Raw genomic sequence first — 20468 nt, forward strand, 5'->3', positions numbered from 1 at the left:
TGGAGATTAATCCTTGTCAGTTGCTTCATTGGCAAATATTTTCTCCCATTCTGAGGGTTGTCTTCTTGTCTTGTTTATGGTTTCTTTTACTGTGCAAGAGTTTTTAAGTTTCATTAGGTCTCATTTGTTTATTTTTGTTTTTATTTCCATGATTCTAGGAGGTGGGTCAAAAAGGATCTTGCTTTGATGTATGTCATAGAGTGTTCTGCCTATGTTTTCCTCTAAGAGTTTTATAGAGTCTGGCCTTACATTTAGGTCTTTAATCCATTTTGAGTTTATTTTTGTGTATGGTGTTAGGAAGTGTTCTAATTTCATTCTTTTCCATGTAGCTGTCCAATTTTCCCAGCACCATTTATTGAAGAGGCTGTCTTTTTTCCATTGTCTTGCCTCCTATGTCAAAGATAGGGTGCCCATATGTGTGTGGGTTTATCTCTGGGCTGTCTATCCCTTTCCATTGATCTATATTTCTGTTTCTGTGCCAGTACCATACTGTCTTGATCACTGTGGCCTTGTAGTATAGTCTGAAGTCAGGGAGCCTGATTCCTCCAGCTCCATCTTTCCTTCTCAGTATTGCTTTGGCTATTCAGGGCCTTTTGTGTCGCCATACAAATTGTAAAATTTGTTTTTCTAGTTCTGTGAAAAATGCCGTTGGTAATTTGACAGGGATTGCACTGAATCTGTAGATTGCTTTGGGTAGTATAGTCATTTTCACAATGTTGATTCTCCCAATCCAAGAGCATGGTATATCTCTCCATCTGTTTGTATTGTCTTTGATTTCTTTCATCAGTGTCTTATAGTTTTCTGCATACAGGTCTTTTGCCTCCTTAGGTAGGTAAGGCATGCAATTTAAAAGTTATGAATTGTTTATCTCTGGAATTTTCCATTTGATACTTACAGATTCTTGCCATTGACTGTGGGTAACTGAAACTGAGGAAAGCAAAATCATGGATAAGAGGGGACTACTGTAGTATAACGTTATAGGACAGAAGATAATGAAACAAAGTTAGGCACTTTCATATCAGTAATCCTACTTGATTTTAAAGATGACAACCCTTGGAGATGGATAACATTTTCCCTTTCACATCAGATGATTAAGACTTAAAGAAGTTGGGAGACGTGTCCAGCAATACCACACAGCAAGTAAGAGGCAGAGCCAAGATGCAGACCTAGGTCTTTTGACTTTATATCACTACTCCTTCTACTGCACTAGGTGGACCTTTTAGAACCCACCATCTTCTCATTGAATATTTTTGTTTCATTTCTTAGTACCTAAGTTTACCTGGATTTCAATGCTTATAATACATTAAATATGACTCTTCGTTTCCTTCTGAAACAAAGTAATCAATCTTATTTAGTGTTACCTTCCTATCAAAGAATGAAGATGCTCATCAAAATCCAAGTCTGTATCTTTGGAGAGATGGATTTTATTAATATGATCCCCAAAAAGGGAGGGTGAAGGAGGCATGTACAACCCTGAAGGTTCACTTCTACCACTGTGACATATGATAGAAACTGTCATCTTGTTTTTCAAAAAAGAATAAGAATATGAAAAATGAGACTTTGAACAGGAAACAAACACAATGACTGCAAAACCAGTAACAAGGTCAGAGTTATGAACTGGGACTAAAAGCAATTATATGTGCAAGTGCTTCAAGAAAATTGTGTGCTCAAAGTGTAATCTGGGGTGCATTACAAGGAAATCAAACAGTCCAATAATGTGAAAGTCTTAGGAAAGAGTGGGATTTAGTATGACTTGCCCAATAGTAACAAGAAAAGTATCAAGAAATATAATATTTAGGATGGGAGAAGAGATGAAGGAGAATCTAGCTATGAGAAGAATGTTCATAAGATGTAGAATCCCAAGTGACAGAAAACAGTAGCAGAATGAAAAAGCTTCTTTACCTAATAGAAGAGAGAGCTTAAAAGCTGAGAATAAACAAGGTTGCTGCAAAAAAAAAAAAAAAAATGTAAGAAAACTAACAAACAAGTAAAATAATAGATTCAGTTTTTATAAGAATGATGAAAAACCTCAATACAGGAAATAATAGCCCATAAAAAAAGTGAGATGAAGGGTAGTTTTAGAAACTTTAGTTTTTATTCGGATATTCTAATTTGAAATTAGACATCTAAGAAAAATAATTTTATATAGAAGTATTGTTAAAAAATAAACTGTATAATACAAATACATTTTTATCTTCTCAGTTACATCATTGTTTAGTGTGATAACCAAATATAGAACCAGTAATGGATTCACACTGTGGCAAAAGAGAGAAAAATCAGATAAGAAGAGTGATGCTACAGAAGACTACCTTTTGAAGGCTGCATATAACATTTTCAAACAATGTACAAACATAAAACTTGTAAAAATGTATCTCTAGTAATACCTCCTTTGTTGTTTTTCCAGACAATTGGGCAACAGAAATGTCATTTGATCCATGCTTAAGTTCTTGAGAGAAGCAGAAACAATGTGCTCCAAAACACCTTAAACCACTGGCATCATGAACACTTCCTGCCTAATTCTGTTGGACAACAGAGACAAAGTAAGCCCTGTAATTACATCCCAGCCTGATCTATGCTTGCAGTCATGTAATTAATACTTCCTCTGTAAAGCAATGGAATAATTTAAAGAGCAGAGTTTTTCAACCATGGTCCAAAAAAAAACTCTAAGAGGAGAATACATGTGCATTTTAGCTATGTGCAGACACTTCTGGGATTCCATTTGCTAAGAGAAATTGTAACTAGATTCTCAGAGCTTTCATTGTACCAAGAGATGAAAATGATACTTCCTTCCTGCTAAGGGCTATAGTAGGGGGTAGAATAAAGGGTGACCGGAGCCCATATTTATTCCATGAGGTTTTATGAAAATGGTAAACATAATCTCAGTTCCTGGCTACCTGAGCCACCCTAGCATGGTGCCAACCACATTTGCAGAGTCTCAGCCAGGAAATCGGTACAGAAATCTGGCTCCAGAGGCTAGACCTTAACATACATGATAGAAATAAAACACTGCACTCCAGCAAATCTATAGTGACTTCCCAAATCCCTGCATAGTTTCTAATGTCTGTTTGTAGAGAGGCATTCACAATCATGAATGTAGCTCCTACAGAACTCAGATACACATAAAACCGGGTTGTAACACAAAGGCAGAGGACAGAGTAAGGGTGGGAATGTAAACTAACAATGTAGGTTTTACCAAGAAAGCCACATTTTCAACAATTATTCAAATTTTGAGTACTTTTACATTATTTTCTTTTAAATAGCTCATACATATGCCCAGAAAAATTCTATATTTTCAAAGTCCCTCTCCATTCCCAACCAAACCCAAAACAAATTTCATTTTTGTCATCTTGTCAACTGTCTTTATTTACTATTTAGAATACACAAAGAGTGGTGCTAGGGTACACACAGGGCCCATGAGATGGCTATTACCTCTTCCTGAAACACTCCCCCACTTACTCTTTACAATGCTACACAAGCTTAATTTCAACAACAATGAGGTCTTCCCTGATCACTCTTCTACTTCTCTGTCACATCACCCTGTTTATATCTCATGCAATACCTCACAGTCACTAAACATTTTGTTTATTGATTTGTCCACGTTTGAGATATGAAAAAGATGAAATAAAATTCTAAAAATGAGGAAACAGCTAAGGGTTTCATCATAGTTATCTTGGTCTGCTTGGGCTTCTGTAAAAAAAAATACCATAGACTGGGTAACTTAAACAACATAAATTCCTTTTCTCACAGTTCTCAAGGCTAGGAAGTGCAAGATCAGGGTGCAGGCCAGTTCCATTTGTTGTGGGCAGTCTCTTCCTGGTTTGACACCTTCTAACTGTATTCTCACTTCATTTTCTTATAAGATCATTAATTCCATGATGAGGACTCTACCGTCCTGACCTAATCTAACCCTAATTACCTCTCAAAGACCCCATCTCCAAAAACCATCATGTTGGGAGTTAGGGTTTCAACCCCCAACAAATTTGGGGGGGACACAAATATTCAGTTCATGAGTATGCCAGATTTGGGTCCCCTCAACAGAATAGAAAAAAACAGAAAAAAAATTTTTGCTTGATTATTTAACTGAATTACCTTACATCTATCATAGAAGTAATCTGTTTTGTTCTGGCAGGAGAATATAATTCTCAATTACTAGTAACTAATATTCATTTTCAGAGCAACTTGACTTAGGCATCTTCACTTTGGTGGCCTGATGGGTGCCATTTTATATTCACAAACTCAGTTGATTGGCTCATAAATTTTTGAAGCTCTTAATTTTAATCTAAGAATTATGCCAAGAAAAACAAAAATTTTAAGATAATATATGTCTCTGCATGAATATTTAAAGGTCATAAGCTAGATTTATATTCTGTGAAACACAAAATAAAAATCTTAACAAAAGAACAAAATGATTGATAAGACACATCAAAACACACCATCTTTTTGGCGCAGTGATTCTGAGCTCACATATAAGTAGTCCCCTGTTCTTCGGGCAAGCCCACAGAAGAGGGAGTCCCTCTCCATTGGAGATCACTTCACTTTTTTTCCATTAGAAAAGAGCAATTAGGGATTTTTAATATCCTTTTGGCTGAGGAACTCTGAAATTTAATATGTGTTCCAATTTGCAAAAACTAGAAACGTGAAATAGGCCAATGGCCCAAGTCCAAGTAGACTCAATTTTCCACAGTTAAACACTAAAGCAAAGAAACAATAAGAAAACTCTCACAAAAATTACCAAGAGCAAGAGATGTTTGAGTTGAACATCTTATTCATTGAACTCATCATTTTTGCTTCCTTTATTTATTCGTCTTATCTCAGATTAAAAATGGTTTTTGGAAAATGTGTTAGATTGACTGTGATCGTGCCCACATACATATCCTAAAAACTATTCGGTGTCATCAGCCTCATATGGGTCATGTTAACAGATTAATAAACATATGAGGCAATAGCTACATCATTCACTTACTTGACATTTTCTGGGGGGATACAAGCTATGTACAAAGCACTGTACTACAACTAAACTCAAATACTAATTCAGAAACAAATAACTGCAGGTTAAAGTGAGATTGTTTGCCCAGAGATTATTTTGAGGACTCAGAAGTTCTTCTGTTGGGCTTCCTAGGTGGCACAGTGGTTAAGAATCCGCCCACCAATGCAGGGGTCATGGGTTTGATCCCTGCTCCAGGAAGATCCCAGATGCCGCAGAGCAACTATGCCTGAGAGCCACAGCTATTGACCTTGCGCTTTCGAGCCCAGGAGCCACAACTATTGAGCCCGTATGCTGCAACTACTGAAGCCCATGCACCTAGAGCCTGTGCTCTGCAACAAGAGAAGCCACTGCAATGAGAAGCCTGAGCACCACAACAAAGAGTAGCCCCCGCTTGCCGTAACTAGATAAAGCCCGTGTACAGCAACAAAGACCCAACACAGCCAAATAAATAAATAATTAATAAATAAATAAATTTATTTAAAAAAAAAAAGTTCTTCAGTCTTCTGAAGCAAATGTTTTCCAGCTAGAGAAAGAGAAGTGTGAAAGCTTTATCCACATCACAGCAGAAGACAGACGCATACACTGCAGTCACACAGAAAGAAGAAAGCTATTAACACAGCGTGCCCTATGCAGTCTTCAGTAAACTCTGAGCCCAGCCCTGCAGAGGCATATCTGGATTGAAGGGCAGTCCCAGGGTGGTAGAATTCTCTACCAATGCTTATATAAATCAGCTTGTTCCGCATCTGCCATTTGAATAGGTTCTGCAACTCTCACAGAGCTACTGCCTGAAATATACTTATGCAATCTCATAACATTCAATATTTTTTCTTCTCCAAATTTCCATGGCATTATTCTTGTGTTTACCTTTGTAGTTCTAGGATAGATCTTTCTCTGTTTCCTCTATAGCATATTGTTTCAGTTCACTTTTTAAATACTGAGGTCCCCTCTCAAAGAATCACATCATCTAGCCCAGATCCCCAGCCTCTATTTCTCCTCTGAGTTCCAGGTCCAAATCTCTGACTGCTTACTTGATAGCTCCTTTGAGATGTCCAAAGGGTACCAAAAATTAAATGTAACAAAAGCCAAAGTCAAAATCTGTATCTTTAGAAGCTGCTAGCTCCTCTATGTTTCCTGCTTTGTCAATAATACCATCAACCAATCAGAAAAGCACGAACTTGAAATCTGAGGGAGTCTGGATTTCTTCCTTTGTTCTTCTTCCAAAGAGAGGTCAGGTATTGTTGATTATAACTTCTCCTGCGTCCTTTGGAGGCCCTGGTTTAAACTCTTACTATTATTTTTCATTTATATATTGAAAAAAAAAAATTTACTTGCTATCAGTTACTTGTCAGATGTTCTGCAAATTGAAAAATAAAAAACTCATTAGTATCTATACTGGAAGAAACAGACAAGCAAATGTGGAATCATATAATAACCTAACTTTTAAGTGGCATTTCTTTCTTAAACTCTCCCTAACCTCCCGTTCTATCCTTGACATTGTCAGTTTTCTCATCAGGACCATCTCCAGTCTACTCAGAATCTTCCAGTCATTTCTAATAATCTATAAATCAGCAACAGAGTTCTGAATGGGATTTAAGTAAATTTAAATGAAATGAATTTAAATCCTTGAAAATGAATTTGAATTTTTCTAAGAAAACTAAGGGACATGTGAACTGCAGTCCCTATGAGACTTAAGCTCTGAGAACAGAAGAGCCAGGATACCAAAACTGGGTGTGAACCAATGGCAGAAAATGGGGAGAGTGAGTGTGTCATCACCTGGAAAGCATGAACATAGGTCAAAAGAAGGAAAGTGTAAGCAAGCAAAGCAGCAAAGCAGCAAAACAGAGCTCTGGGGGCAGTTAGAGACTCATAGCTATAGCGTTTGATAAAGAAATAAGTCAAGGAAACTGGGAAATGATTTTGAGAGGCCAGAGTGACATCATGAGTGTTCAGCAGCTACTATAGGAGGGTAGTCTGCCCAATATACACGATCCTCAGCCTGCTTGCAAGGGGCTGCCCTGATTCACACTCCTTAGGAAATATTCTGCACAGCCATTATCCTAAAAAAAAAGTCTTGAAGCGTAGAATTGTAAGCAGAGGTTGCTGGGCTCCGCGATGGATTGTATTTGCTGGTTCTCTGGATGGTAGCTGTAGCCAAGAGAACAGTGATGATCTCCAAGAAGGCAGACACAGATCCCTGGCATTCTGAGTATCCTGAAATCTTGATAGTAAGTATCTGTATCTTCTGTACATCATTCGGTATTATGGTGACATGTTATTTGCCTCCTTTATTAAAAAAAAAAGTTGCAGTTTGTCAGAGACTATGTCTTCATATCAGCACAGAACTGAGAACACTGATTTTTATAGTGAAGGCCCTTAAAAAATGTGTTTAAAATGACAGGAAATATGTAGCTGGATTATAAAAGCTTATTTTACAGACAACAGTGAACTGGATTTGTGTAGGAAAATGGACAAAGTTCATTTGACAACTTGGTGATTGTATTAAGACATTCAAAATCATTGGGATTACTTAGGTCTGCATGAGGTAAACTGAGTAATCTAATTCACAGATAAACTTGTTTCATCAACTGCCTTTCTAACTCACTAAAGAAAACCTAAGTCTCAAAGCCTAACTTCTAAGTATCACTTAATAGCTTCAATAGTGTTACTTTAACTATTTGCTTTAAAAGTTAACCATAACTGATTTTAAATATCTTTATGAGGATCTTTGCATTTGGACATAGACCATATTTACAAGTTTGCCTTTCTTCAAATTGACATCTCTCTAAATGAGACCTGCAAAATAAAATATAATTTGCCTTTATCAGAAAGTTTGGTGGTGGGGACTTCCCTGGTGGCGCAGTGGTTAAGAATCTGCCTGCCAATGCAGGAGACACAGGTTCAATCCCCTGGTCTGGGAAGATCCCACATGCCACAGAGCAACTCGGCCTGTGCATCACAACAACTGAGCCTGCGCTCTAGACCCCATGAGCCACAAATACTGAGCCAGTGTGCCACAGCTACTGAAGCCCGTGTGCTCTAGGGCCCAGGCTCTGCAACAAGAGAAGCCACCACAATGAGAAGCCTGCGTACCGCAATGAAGAGTAGCCTCAGCTCGCCACAACTAGAGGAAGCTTACAGGCAGCAATGAAGACCCAATGCAGTTAAAAATAAATAATAAATAAAAAATTAAAAAAGAAATAAATAAAAAAGAAAGAAAGTTTAGTGGCAATGACAGATACTCAATAAGAACAAATTTTAAAGGGGCATTTTATTGGAAAAAATACTGGGGAATCTTGCAGAACAACCAGGCTGCAGGCAAAGAAGAGAACCAAGAATTCAAATAATTCAAAATAATTCAAATGACATCAGGACCATCCATCTCTCTTCTAAGTTGACTTTCTGGGTCAATTTAATGGTACTCTGTCTCCTTCTCTCTTTCTCTCTCTGTCTTCAGCCTCCCTATCATTCTTCTGCTCTCATTCTCTCTCTCATTCTCTCTACTGTCCGTCTCCTACCCCACCCCTCACCAAAGAATCCACCTTTACTCTTCTAGCCCATAAGGCACAGACAAGTGTTCATTTGCAACTGTTGATCTTTTTATACATTAAAACCTTAGCCACAATAAGTGTACATAGTAAAAGAAAATACTAGAGAAAGAATGCACTGGCAAACTATGACCATGTACCCAAAACTGGACCAATCTGAGACCAAGAGAATAACGTACTATAACTTTTCCAGTATGAAATTGGTCAACTATTGTGAAGTAAAATGACATCTCTAGGACAATGAGGTGGGGTAAAGCAGTTTCCAGCTGAAAAGTCCGGGCTTCTGGGCAAACAAACAAAAGTCCTGTATTTTCAGGAGAAAATATTTATCAGGTGTTTGCTCCATTAATGTTTTTTAAAAGCAGATCTTTAAAAAGAATTAAATGTGACACCCACATACTCAGATGTCATAGACATCGGTACTTAGTAACGTGAGCATAAATTTCAACAGTCTTTTGAGTGAATGAAGTCCAGGCTGCTAACAGACCTTCTCTTCTGTTTTATTTCCATTGTTATTTATTTAATGTTCCAAGTACTGTAATAAAACTTTAAACAGTGTTTAACTTTTATGTGAAGCAATTTTTTTGTCTAAATGTTTTCAATAAGTAGTAGTTTTCTTTAAAGCAAATGGGATGGTCCCACTATTAAGTTTAAATTCATCTTTATGAATGAGAATGATTTACTTCATTCATTGTCTAGAACAGTGCTTCAAAGAAGTGGAAATATAGCAGCTATGCACTTAATGGGATAATGGCCCCATTTAAGAATAATTTTTAAAACACAGTCATGTGAAAATCCCATCCAAATTCTGTAGCATTTGTACTAACCATACTAACTGTTTAAATAAAACAGTTTATACTGGAATAAGATTTTTTTAACCCATTCAAAGGGATATTATATTTCTCTATCATATTAACATGGACTTTAGTATAATTATCATGATCCCCAGATATTCAAAAAGTAAATAAATCATCACAATAAATACAAAGACTACAAACAAATTAAATGTTGAGTTAAGAGTAATACAGTTGACCCTTGAACAATACGGGCTTGAACCGCATAGGTCCACTTACACAGTGATTTTTTTTCAATAGTAAATACTTTGGTACTACATGATCTAAGGTTGGTAGAATATGAGAATGCCAAACCTGGGGGAAAAAAGGCCCATTGTAAAGTTACACTCTTATTTTCAACTGATCAGAGATTCATCACCCCAGTCCCTGTGTTGTTCAAGGGTCAACTGTACTTTCTATTGTTTTCATAACGCTGACACTCAAAAATCATAGTGCTTTCAATCATTTTCCTTAACTCTCCTGAATAAGGGAGAAGAGGCTATTTGGTTCCACTCCATGGGCTCCTATGTGGATGTCCACGCTACCCCAGATTCCAACCGAAGCTGGTCTACCTAAGAAGAAAAAAAGGGGATTCTGATTGGCGCAGAAATTTCCTGGCTAGGTCTGTCTTTCACTATCTTTTAGACAGAGTCCAGTTCCAGGGCTATTAGCTAATGATACCTGACAGAATACACCAAGTAACGACCTCCTTGCAAGCTGCCTACCATGCCTTCTATGGGCTCTAGCGCGCCTTTGCTTAACAGACTTGTAACCACTGGCAAACAAAGGGCTCTTTCCAAAAACTAAATTATAGGTTCAAAGAGTTTTAACCTCTCAGCCTTCTTTATCAAACTTTATAAGGAATAGGAGGTAGGGGAAAATGGAAAAAAAAAGTGCAAAAGAAAACCTTATTATCTACAGCATCAAAACTATGTCAGAGGATTTTGTTGAAATACTTGAGATATAGGCAGAAAAAAAAGATAGATAGAGCATAGATAGATAGATAGATATTAATAGATAGATAGATAGATCTTAATAGATAGATGTTAATAGGTAGATGATAGATAATTGGAAGCAAAAAAAAAAAATAGTAGGGGCAGACAAAATATAGGGAAGAAAAGGAGTGAAAATGATACAGCTTATTCATCAAGGTGAATATGCAAATAAGGGAGGAGGCAGAGTGTAGATTAAGGCAAACTAATATTACTCACAAGTCCATGCATGGCATACCCATCCAGGTCATATACGGTATAAGGAAAGAACAGGAGTAAATGGTATATAAGTTGGCTCATTATCGGTTAAGCATAAAAGTATTGGCTTTTTAAAATAAATCATCTTGTCCATCTGTTGTGGGGTGTTTTTGACATTTCTCTATTTTTACAAAAGTTGCTTTCAGTTTAATTTTTAGTATCTAATGAGCCCTCTTTAGCTAGATCAATTTATAAAGTTTAATCCATTATCTTGTCAGTTATAGTCTGTCATTGTAATGCACACAGAACTATGGAATAAAAAGAAAGACTAAAAAGAATTAAGTTTAAAATATGAACATGAATTATCATTTTCTTTTTCAAGTAAAATCTTGATGAGTAACTCCCTGTCAAAACAGTGCATTGAAACATGAGGAAAATTGTCAAATTAAAAGCAAATTAGTATAATAAATGGAGAAAATAGACTATGTGAATAAATCTGGGGAGAATAAAAAGCAGTGAGGATAAGTTTCAATACAGCATCCACTTAATTTTAACAGCAGAAAGAAAAACAGGTCAGGAATTGTACACGAGCATAAGGAGATTCCTTTTAAAGCGTCCATAAAAGGGTATTGACCAAAATTCTCGTCCACAAAGACAAGTTATTTTTACTAGGCAATTAATCTTGCCTTTATCACAGAAGACTATTTTCTAAATCCCTCTATTTGTGTTAATCGATTCGCCATATATAATTGCAGATTTGAACCTAAGAGAGCATATTTTATTGACAAATATATCTTAAGGGTGAGGTAAAATGTTCATCAATTTTCAATTTTAAAATATTTCTCCCTTTTGATATTCATTTTGCTCCCTTTGATTAAAGAAAGTGGTTATATTTAAAGCCTGGAATAATAATAAGGAAATAGAAAGGAATAGGATAGTTTATTTTTTATTATTTTATAACAATATATGTTCTTGAGGTTTATAAATTGTTATTGTTAAAACATAACAGAAATAATTTAATTACATAATGGTTTTCCACTTACTAGGTCCCTGGATGTGCCTGACAATAAACATCTCTAGTGAAAAGACGGTGGTGAGTTTTAAAGGCGAGTCTGGACCGAGATAGCAGTGAAAAATTCTGGGTAAGCACAATTATCTAAATTAAGCCTAAAAAAAGTATTGATTTCATTCAGAGTGTCAGCTGAGCAATGTCAAATCCCTCCAGGTGATAGAAAATACACTTAAATAAATAAGCATATAGCCATGTATAAAAATAAAATGAGAAATCTCCATAGATCAGAAACCACATAGAATTCCAAAGGGATGACACAATGATAAGAATAAAAGAAAGAGGGGGAATGTAACACAGGAAGTACAAGGTAGAAGACAGGCTAAAGACTAGGTGCTCCAGGCCTAAGAGCAGGGGAGACAGCATGGGAGAACATGCCAGGGACAACAGAGAGGTTCACCTTTGTGCAGCTGCTCTCTCTCCAGGGAGCAAGGGATCAAACTCAAAGATAGAAGACAAGTGCGAGGTGGGGCTTGTCTTAAAGAGGCAACACAGCGCTAGGGGGCTGTCAATGCTTAAGAGCAACAGAAAATACCCAAAACAGGAAGACCAGCCCCTAAGGAAATGTATGTGTCTCTTTAAATTTAATTGAAAACACAATAGAACACAAATCTTAGCAGAAGCTCATGACACTTCCACCAAGCACTTGTGCAAATGGAGGCAGACAAATAAAAACACACAACAACCAAGAATCACATCACCAAAGAATTAAATAAAGCCACACAGTGAAAGAGACATAAAACTCAACCAACAGAATCATTTACACCTGAGGGGACATCCCTGGTGGTGGAGTGGTTAAGAATCAGCCTGCCAATGCAGGGAACATGGGTTCGATCCCTGGTCTGGGAAGATCCCACATGCCGCAGAGTGACTAAACTCATGCGCCACAAATACTGATCCTGCATGCTGCAACTACAGAAGGCCATGTGCTTAGAGCCTGTGCTCTACAACAAGAGAAGCCACTGCAATGAGAAGCCTGTGCACAGCAACGAAGACCCAACACAGCCAAAAATAAATAAATAAGTAAATAAATAAATAATCTTTAAAATAATAATAGTAATAATTTACACCTGAGGAAACAGAGTTGCTAAAACAATCAGAACAAGACTCTAAAATCCTAAAAGGATAAGAGAAATTATTTTACTTATGAAATGAGAATAAGCTGTTATAAAAATAAAATGAAAAAAGAATCAATTAACCTCCGTTTCCAGACGAAACCAGCTCAAGAGCTGACTCCAAATCAACTACTGATGGATTTCTTTCATGAGCTTAAGGTCTTCCACGTTGTTTTGTTTTGCTTTAATTCAGCAGCCTTCCTCTCCCTCAGGAAAGGAGTAGAACCAAAAAAGAGACCCCAGAGTTTCCCACCATCACCCTCAATAATATCATAGTCTTATATCTGCGGGGTGGTACCCACTTCTTTATTACCAGAGGACAAATACTTAAAAATTCACCTTTGCATATTATGCTTGATCAAATGAGTCACTTATATGTGAAAGTCCAAGAGCATGTATGTATGATGCTATGTCTTGATTGCCCATCCTAGGCTGAATTTTATTTCATTTTTATAGATGAGAGACTCACAAAATCCCTTTCAATAACTATTTCCTGAGAAAACCAGCCTTGCATATCCATGATTTAAGTGCTTCGTAAAATCATTTCCTCTAACTAATATGAAGAACTGCTGAAGGCGATGTAATTCAGCTCAGCAATTCTACCTTTCAGAGGAGTCAACATTCTGAATGCATTTGTGACATTAAGAAAAGAAATAGAGACTATCAATCAGACTTTCAGGTCCTGTTTTAATCAGAACACATTCAGGAAACAGTCTGAAAAGCCAGAACTTTGAATGCCCTTGTTCAAGAAGGTTTTTTTCCTTAACTGATTTGCAGCCCACAGAGGAAGAACAAATACCGGCAATGCTTTCTATTTAATTTGGTATAAGTTCATAAAACAAATTGCCCAGATAATTGGACATGTCTTCATTTCTGCACTACATTTTCCATAGATGTAAACCAGATTTATAACTTAGAAGTGCAGCAATAAATGAGCATAGCTTGTAATAGACTTGTGCCAAGTCTTATGTCAAAGTGAAATAAAAAATGAGACTGACCACTTTGAGTAATCAAATCTGTCAGCTCAATTAACTCCTTCTAAAGTATGGATGGGAACACTAAGGTCTGAAAAAAAAAATTTAATGATTTCTACTAGTACAAATATACACAAGCAAGAAATAGCTGTTCTAAGTAGATTACCTAAAAATAAACATCATCCTAAATCCTGTAAATGATTTTTTTCTGTTATTCCTTTTTTCCCCGCCTTTGGAGAATTTAAAACCCATTCACACATGGAAACTACTATCTTGAAGCTAATTCCCATTTTCCTCTGAGGAGTTTTCCACTCCCGCTTAAATCAGAGTTGGCAATTATGCTTTTCTAGACTGAACCGTCTGGTCACCATTTGTCTAGTCTCTCTTCCAAAAAAAAAAAACCAACAAAAAAAAGAGATCAACAATATTATGCTGGAAAATACAAGGTGGTTTTTTAAGCCCATCTGTTAGTCCTGTGGTAACTAAATAAATATAGTTATTTACAACGCAGTACTCAAACCTAAAGGTGTCCTCTAATTGAATTCCTCCTCTTCCTGGTCAAGAAAAGGGATGGACATTAAAGGTAATAAAACAGGGAAGGCAGAATTCCTGTCTGCAAAGACTTTCCTAAGTCTACGTACTTCTTTGGGCTATTTGCCCAAGGCAATGTTCAAGAGAAAGTAAGTTTAAATAATACCCTATCCCAGGAATGAGGAAGGATATGTGCAGACCAATTGATATTAGTAACACATTTCCAGGATTTAAAAAAAGAAAGGCTTACTTATTTTGGAAGAAATAACTATTTTTTCCTCAAATCCCTATTTATATTTAAGTAGATTGTTTTAGTCTCTATTTTTAAAGTATCCAGTTTACTCCAAACAAATTTATTATCTTCCTTCTGCTTCTTCTCTTCGTCTTCTTATCGAGTAATAGAAATATCATTCACCATTTAGCCAAACTGGAAACCAGGTAATCACTCTTGGTCCTTTCCCTCTTCCATCTGAATCTAATTAATGATGAAGACCTGATAGCTCCAACTATTAAATATCTCCCTCTTCCTTCCTCTCGTATTCCATTTGCTACTCACTTTTCTCTCTGCCTAAATTCTCAGTCCTTTCTAGTTCACTCTTTGAGGTGCTACCAGAGATCTTTCCAAAAGCAAGTCCAATCATGTCAGTCTCCCTCATAAAATCTTTAAGGGACTCCCCAATTCCTATACTAAAATACAAATCCCTTGGCTTAGCATACATAAGACCCTTCAAACACCTTTCTTTTGTCTCATCTCCTACCACTTCCTGAAAATCTGCAACGCTTATGCTGTAATTTCCAAAACAATGCATGCCCTTTCATTATCTGTGCTGTTGCACATTTTCTTCTAATTGAAATAACCCTCCACTGATTTATTGTTGAGAACTTACTCATACTTAGACTAAAATCAAGCATGACTTTGGAAACCTCCCTTTACTCTCCCCACCACAACACTTAACATCCCATGGCTATGAGAAGTGATCCCATAGCAGTGCCATTGTCATATGTTCTTATATCTCCAACTGTCTGAGCTCCTGAAAAATAAGGACCATGTGTTTTTCCTCTTTAATGTCTTGACACCCAGCTGAAAATAAACACAAATTGTCTGTAAGATGAATAAATAAAGTAATGAATGAATGACAGATATATAATTGACCTTGATAGTGAAATCTCTTTTCCAAATGAGGTCAACACTATGCAATCTCCACCTTCTTAGGTTAAATGGAATTGAATAACTGGGCCAATCCTGACAAATTACTATGGCGCTTTAGACATTTCTTGAATTTGAGTTCATGAGTCAACATAATGAAATAGTCCCATTGACTTTTTTTTTTTATAAATTTATTTTTATTTACTTAATTTATTTATCGGCTGTGTTGGGTCTTCGTTGCTGCACACGGGCTCTCTCTAGTTGTTGCAGGTGGGGGCCACTCTTCGTTGTGGTGCACAGGCTCCTCACTCTAGTGGCTTCTCTTGTTGTGGAGCACGGGCTCTAGGCACGTCGGCTTCAGTAGTTGCGGCGCATGGGCTCAGTAGTTGTGGCTCACGGTCTCTAGAGCACAGGCTCAGTACTTGTGGCGCACGGGCTTAGTTGCTCCATGGCACGTGGAATCTTCCCAGAGCAGGGCTCTAACCCATGTCCCCTGCATCGGCAGGCGGATTCTTTACCACTGTGCCACCTAGGAAGTCCCCATTGACTTTTTAATTAGCATAGTTTATTTTTCCTTAGAATTGATTCTGCATTGCACTGTTTCCTTATTTTGTGTAATGCTTTTATAGTCTATTTTACATTTGTTTACTTTGCTTTCTTTATTGGCATTAAAATGCAGCACTGGATGCAACTGTCAATATCTTTCAATTTCTTTATAATTTATCTAAGGGAATTACATACCATTAAGCACTTAGTAAATATCTTCCTATACAAATTTGAGAGTGCATATTTGGAAATAGAATCAAAGGAAAAGAAATAAGAATATTCTCCATTTCTATTCTGATTTGCTTAATTTCAGAACATCTCACCAACCACCTCTTCCTGCCAACCTTTCTGTTGTGCTTTCGTTTTTTTTATTCTATGCAATAAGGATAATATATATTTTTTTCTATGTGGAGGGACAAGTGGCATAACAACATATAAACCTCTTGAGGAAAAAGAATTCATGTAAATTAAAAAAAAAAATTAATGTAATTTTAAGTGTTCGTTAGAAGGAAGACTATTTGGAAAAGTGATAGTGTTATTTATTGACCTCTTATCTTGTTTTTTGTTTTTGTTTTTTTTAATGTCTCACTGAGACCTTATTTGGGCGCATATCCCATTAACTTGAATAAGGGTGGTTAGCTCTCAGACAAACTTTGTTACTTCTTCAATTTCTTTTGCCATATAGAGGTTTTCTATAAAACTCACTCACTGTATAGATGATTTTAACTCATATAGGAAGTACTCAAACTTCCCAATTGCATCTTACAAGAATGGAGGCAGTTCTTCAATCCTAATTTACATGTTGTTTATTCTCTTCTACCAGCATATTGGCTGAAGACATACGGACATTACTAGATACAGATATTTTCATCTTCTTTGCCTGGGTTTCAACATTTACTCTTACGTCTGTTTGACTCAACTGTTATTTATTCTTCGAAATTACTAAATATTTAACCAAGCTCTTGAAAATTAGGGGCATTTTTTTCCAAAGGTTTTTACTCTAATTTACTTTTATTATTTTTTAATATATGTCTAGTGTTTCTGCTATAGAATGAGCAACTCCAACTAATTATCCTCACAGCACACTATTTCTAATCTGAATTCACCTGAGAACTCTGAATCTACTCTTATTTGTGGCAAGATTGATTTTTTCACTCCCTCACCTCACATGTGAAGGTTGTTATAAAGTTGATGAGGATGATCAAGTCATACTGGAAAGAATGTCTTGGACCGTGAATGTGCAGCTGCAACGAGGAGATATTTTGGCACTTCCAGCATTATAAAAGTTAGAATGATTAATAAGAAGAAGTATGGAATTGATCTACTGAGAATACTGTAATCTCTTCATGGTTATTAAGAGATGTGTGAAGCACGTAAAAATAGATGTAGATTATTTGTTACTAAAGGGATTCATGATTCAATTTTATCACCTTCAGAAATTTCTGTTGCTTTTTTTGCACTTCACAAAATATTTAGAAGTTGTGACTTCCATGCTTAGATCGATGTTTTTAAATAATGCTATATCCTAGGAGGTTGTCTCAAAAAACTTTGTATTCCAAGTTGTCTAAATTATACAGCAAAACCAACACATACTTACCTGTGTTTCCTCATGGCACCCTACTAAAGTAACAGTGGATTTTTAAGGCAGTAAGTGACAAATACAAATGTCATGCAAGAAAAGACAACAGCCATAGATTTATGGAAGCTAGAAAGCAAATAGACAAATAGCTACTGCCTGAGCCTGGAGGAAGGTGAATTCCAAAACATGCATTGAGACAGTCCAGAAGCAAAATGATGTGTACTGCAAAACTCATATATCCTCCAGAACTGACAGTCCCAACTATCCACAAACCTGAAGATAAAGGTGGATTTAAAAACAGGAGGATTTTGTTGAATGCAATAGAGAAGCAGATCCCTAACTATAATACATCACAGATGGCTAGGCCACTTTCTCTTCTCCTGTAGAAGGATGAGGCTTACTTTCTACAGAGGAGGAGTCAAAGGGATGCTGGGGTGGAGAACACAGGCCCACCTAGGATACTTCAGTTTTAATGGGCTGCACACTGAACCATGAGATCTCCCTGATCTTTCCCCTTACCTGACTCTAAGAATATTGGCACCCAGTATTAGATCCTCCTGATAGGAGGGTGGATAATTCTTCTCCAGGGAATCTAACCGGACTAAAAGAAAAGACCTGAAAATCACTGATAGTCCGGAGTTCACTGACCAAACAGCAGGGCCAGATCACCCACCAAGAAGACACACCAGTTGACAAGACCATAAGTTTCTAATCAGATATTTAGTGACTCATTCATAAATATTTATGAGCAGCCAAGCATCCCCAGATATTTGAAGAAAGCCTCTAACATGAAAGACAGAGACCAAACAAGCAGAAGTAACAAACTTTGAGAAAACAGAATGATGGAAGCAGAAGAAAATTGTGTGTCTGTGTTTAACATCTAGCCTCCCAGAGACAGGAAATCTTACTTTCATGAAAAAAAAAAATGTTAAAAAAAATAAATTTCCATACAAAGAAAGGAAAACTATTGGAAATTAGAACTATGATAGCAGAAATGAAAAAAAAAAAAAACTCAACTAGGTAATATTGAATTTAACTTCAGAAAATTAGACTAAAAAGTCTCAATGTAGAAAATTAACAAAAAAGAAAAGAAAAGTAGAGCACCTACCTCAAAGATTCATTGTATGAAAAATAGGAAAATCAGAAAGAAAGAACAGAAGAAATTATAGTAAGAAGATTATCAAGGAAATAATTCAACAAAATGTTTTGAAACTGAAATTCAGAGTGAAAAGTCCATGGAATGCCTAACACGAGTGGGAAGAAATCCACATTAATGCATATCACTAAAAGGTAAAACTTTCTAGAAAGTAGAACACAGCAGCAAAACTTCCAGAGAGAAAAAATATCAGAATGGCATCAAACTTGTCAGCAGCAACACGAGGCAAACAAACACAAAAATAAATAAAGCAATAACTTCAAAATTATGAATGACTATTATTACTATCCTATACTTTTACAGCAGCAAACTGGGAAAAAAGTGTTAAAGTGAAATAAAGAATTTCATATTTATAGGGTATCTCAAACTTGATCTCCCATGAGCTCTTTCTCAGGAAATTAGTAGAAAACATTACACCCTCACCAAGATGAGGGTGTAAACCAAAAAAAAAAAAAAAAAAAGAAAGACAAACCTACACACAGAGGATCCAATGGAGGTGAAATACAACAAGAGTTTCTAGGCTGATGGTAAAGGGAGATCTCAAAACAATAATAGCTATGCAAAGGACCAGGAGAGCAGTAAGCCCAAAGAATACCAAGAGGAGAAAGCTCTCCTGGGAAGATATCTCCAATAAGATAAAATGAATAGAAACACCTAAATGTTTAAAATATTAAGACATTTATACTTTGACAGAGTTTGGGGATGAATCAGTGTTAGGTATGTAGAAAATAAAGCAACCAAAACAAACACACATGCACACACACAGCCCCCACACAATTTTTAACTCAAAGGCAAAACCAAAAAAAAAAAAGTATCCAAGAAAGAAAATATAAACATAATAACTTATATGGGTTTCCTGTGAAAAAATATTTACACTCACAATAATGTAAGAACTGATTATTGATCAAATAAACATATTAGAAAATGGACGAAGAAAGTGAAGGAGATTGAGAATAGAAAAGAATTAAATATTCATCTTTCACTGTAGTATGTGAATATAGAATGTCTAAACTGGAAAGACATAACTATATTATTAAAGTAGTTTAAGACTATTGTTTTAGAAATATACAGGTAAATGCCAAAGAGATAAATAAAAGATGTGAAATTGATTGGGAGAGGTAGAAAAAAGGAGAGGATAATACATACTGTTTTGGTTAAAAACAAACAAAAAACTCTGTAGAAACACTGGAATGTAAATTTTGATGAAAAAAATTTATACATTCACTTATTTTCTTTTCTTACTTATTACTATATTTATAAAATAATTTTCGGAAATAATTTTATTGGTCTTTAAGCATTGAGTTTTTTTAAGAAATGGAGTGCCGTATTAGAATAAGCTTGGAACAAGTTCTGAGCTTAGACAAAGAAGTCCCAACTTAAAATTAAGCAGCTCTGTGGCTGCTGAGGGTGGAGGGTGCTGAAGTAACGGGCAATGGCAGCAGCTGAAACCTGAATCTACGCTGCTGTTTGTTTCTTCAGAGGGAGTTTTTCTAGTGCCATTAAAAATGGCGGGGGGGGGGGGGTGGGAATCACAGATACAAGTATTGAAAACAGAAAATCATAAGGTTTGGAGCAAACAGATAAATCAGCTTTCATCACATCGTATGTGTTGAGCCCTTTTGCACATATCTTATGAAATGTTCCCAGAAACTACTACCTGTCAGATTTTTAAAAAGAGAGTTTGCACTGACCTTCTAACCTATCTTTAGTATTACAGGATATTGTCCTTTTTCCTCCTCAAAACTAATTTTGCCCCAATATGAACTTGGTCCTACAGTTATATCCTCTTCCTGTAT

The sequence above is a fragment of the Hippopotamus amphibius genome, chromosome 14 (genome assembly GCF_030028045.1).
Source record: "Hippopotamus amphibius kiboko isolate mHipAmp2 chromosome 14, mHipAmp2.hap2, whole genome shotgun sequence".
Lineage (NCBI taxonomy): Eukaryota > Metazoa > Chordata > Mammalia > Artiodactyla > Hippopotamidae > Hippopotamus > Hippopotamus amphibius.